Below are 3,408 nucleotides of genomic sequence, written 5' to 3'. Positions count from 1 at the left end.
CACCACCACCATCAAAATAATGTCTCTGAAGAACTGAAAACCTAGAGGCAGAAGACCTAGAAAGTCTCCAGATTCTACCCTCAAGGGGGTATGTGCAGATGAAGCCTGCATGCTGCACTGCTAAAACAGACTATTCTCAACTCAGCAGGTTCTACACAAGCCATTTATTGGAAATGCCAACTATATGTAGGATAAAGTCAGTGTTACATGCTTATCAGTAACAGTAGAAAAATAGAGCCAGTGAAAACCTCTGTACAACTGTAATGGTACTCAAAGAGAAATGTATCGTTACAATGCTTCACACAGACGAATTCAAGTTTGGAGGTACCTAAATAAAAATACTATATATTTCTTTAAAAAACACTATGTACAATTGAAGCGTAAACAAGTTTTACAAAGTACTGGTTATGCAGGTTGTAGAAAACACTTGCATAGGACATGAAATCAGTTTAAGAAAAATTTCTGAGCCTTTAGCATTGAAGGCACTTGACTTTATACCAGTAACAGCACAACCACGAGAAGCGCAGTGGTGTAGGTCCTCCTCTCTGCAGTGCACATGTGGTGAGTACATGGCAAGTGGAGTTCGAGAACCCCTAGTTTTCAGCCACCTCATCGAAGAGCAGGATTCCCTCCACCTGCCCAGATAATCCAGATACACAGTCCCGCGCAGATACCTCTGAGCTTCCAGAGTTTATATGATCCCAGAACTCACATGAATACACAGACACAAGAAGTTATTTCCAATACACACATGCAAATAGTCTTTCTAGGGCAATGACCACAGCAGTATAATATTCAGAGTACGGAAGATTGATAGTCATAGATGGTTTTCTTTGGGAAAACAAAAATCAAAAGACTTGCCCAGACAATAACCATGTAACAGGTATTGCAACTGACAGGACAAAATAACTTACCATTTCATAAAACATTGTTCACACAAGTGTTAATGGAGAACAGAAGAGCTAGTGGTGTGCAGGATAGCTTTCAGCAAAGTTATCTGTAAAGAGGCTTGCAAGCCAACTACATGGTAGACAAAGTGAACCACTGCAGAGCCGGGAGTAGCACCCATCACTGCGGCATTAATAGAGTCTATTGACTACATGAGCTGAACTCAGTCCTAAGAAACAAGTGAATGCCTTAGAATGGAAAAACAACCGTAGTACAAAAATTCCATCACTTTCCCCTAAAAGGTAAATTCAACATTATGAAGACATACATCCTGTGGGGTAGTTGCTGGGAGTGTTGATCCTTCAACTCTAGAGAATGTGCCTGAGGTCACCTTTGGGCAGCTGCCACCACATGGTATTAACCGGCTCTCATTACATTCTGAAGCATTAGCTTCACTCAAATGTGTAAGGACTGTGCCCACTTCTGACCTTCAACAACTAATGAAAGAAAATACAAGAAAGGCCAGGTGTGGCAGCGCATGCCTTTAAATCTGTGGGAGTTCAAGGCTGGCCTGGTCTGGTCTACTTAGCAAGTTCCTGGGCAGCCAGAGCTACATGGTGAGACCCCATCTTAAAAAAAAAAATAAAGTAAAAAAGGGAAAGAAAATGAATAAAGGATGACAAGTGTAAACAAAAAACAAAAACAAAACAGCCACTGAGAAAGCAAAACTAAGAAATAGTTTTAGTTTCACAGAGCACAATTCACTAAAAAAATCCTAAAAGTCTAATGAGTTACTAAAAAGGCAGGAGTGGTGGCATATACATTTAATCCCAGCACTCAGGAGACAGGAAAAAAATACTAACGGGAACGCGAATGGGCAGTGTATGGGCTTTAAGCATCTATGCTCTGAATGACTTTTTACTTTCATGCTATTATTTTTCTCCTTAGGAGCCACAGGTGATTTTTAACTTATTTTCGTTCTTTTCTTTTTTGGTCTTTTTGAGACAGGGTCTCCCTGTAGCCCCAGCTGACTTGGAACTCAGTATGTAGACCAGGCTGGCCTTGCACTCACAGAGATCCACCTACTTCTACCTCCCAAGTGTTGGGATAAAAGGAGTGGGCTACCATGTCCGGCCATTTAACTTATTTTTTCAAAATCACTAAAATAATAATGTAGAGAAAGCATCAGCAGCATCTTTGAAAAAAAATCTGACTACTGCTCTTCTGCTGGAATCAAAAGGGTGGCTCTCCAGCCTTGCATGCAGTGGGACTGGAAGAAGTGATTGTCCAAACAGCCCGATTGTCCCTGGCCTCAAAAGGAGATCTAGGATTTTTGTGATTTGATTTTCACTAAATTTCTATTCCAAGGAAAATGCCAGTTCCTGTGGCCCAAGTTTTATATTATATATAAATATTATTTTTCTGAGATCAAACCTACTCAGACTTCACATTTATCTTAGTACAGCATTAAAAAAAAAATGGGTTCAACAGTCAGAGGCACAGAGTTAGTCTAACTTCCCTATGACCCATACTTTAACAGAGTCTATTAACAACTATCTTATCGCACACACAAAACACATCTGTGTTTATCTTTTGCAAGTCACATCAGTCCACAGTCCCACAAATTAAAGTAAGATTTCCTTCTATACACAGTTTGGCCAGGTAATCTACTAAAGCACTAAAAAAAAACTTTGTAAATTAAATATTATTATGAACAGCTCCCACTAATTCTATAATTACATTGTAGGGATATGAAAGCACATGTAAATGAATTTTCAAGAAAATGAAAGTGTGAGATCAAAAGCCCTTACATGTGATAAAACAAAATCAAACAAAACCTGTCAAAGACGAGGAAACTTTTCCTACTCTTTAGGTCTACTCATTTTTAGGTGCATTATCTGCACAATTAGACTGATTCAGAAAAGGAATCTAAAACTGCATCCAAGAAATTCCTGTCAACGTGTCACAGAAACATGCACTGAGGAATAGAAAGGAATTACCTTCTCTCGGCAGATTGAGATTGGCCTTCAAAAGGTACCAACAACTATAATAAGGGTTAACACTTTGAAATGGGCAGAGAGACCTATGGTTTTCTACCTTTAAGAGGCTCAAAGGTGACGTGACCACACCTCATAGCAGATGTGCCTGACCTATGCAAGGATCTGAGCTCAGTATGTGATGTCACTAAGGTTTGTCAGTTATAGGATGCGTGAGCAGCAGCTAGCTAGTCAGGTGGTGGGATAAGTGGCAGCAGCTGCCAGTGTAGATGGAGACAGACATGTTTCTCATCTTTGAGATTATCTACTCTTAGGATTGTGTAAATGTCAGATTATTCCTGAGTGTATATCCACAGGGTAAAGGAGGAAAAGATCATTAGAGAAACTATAGTTTCAGGAGAAATCAGAGCTGTTTATACCCAATAGAAACCTATTTACTTCAAAGTGCATGTAATTCATTTATATGGTAGCTTGTAAAGGCTCCCTAGCCCTGCATAGTTTTAGAGTGAGTGTGAGTGATTCA

This window comes from Nannospalax galili, unplaced genomic scaffold, assembly GCF_000622305.1.
Source record: "Nannospalax galili isolate Female #2095 unplaced genomic scaffold, S.galili_v1.0 scaffold107, whole genome shotgun sequence".
Classification (NCBI taxonomy): Eukaryota; Metazoa; Chordata; class Mammalia; order Rodentia; family Spalacidae; genus Nannospalax; species Nannospalax galili.
Note: the sequence above shows the minus strand (reverse complement) of the source record.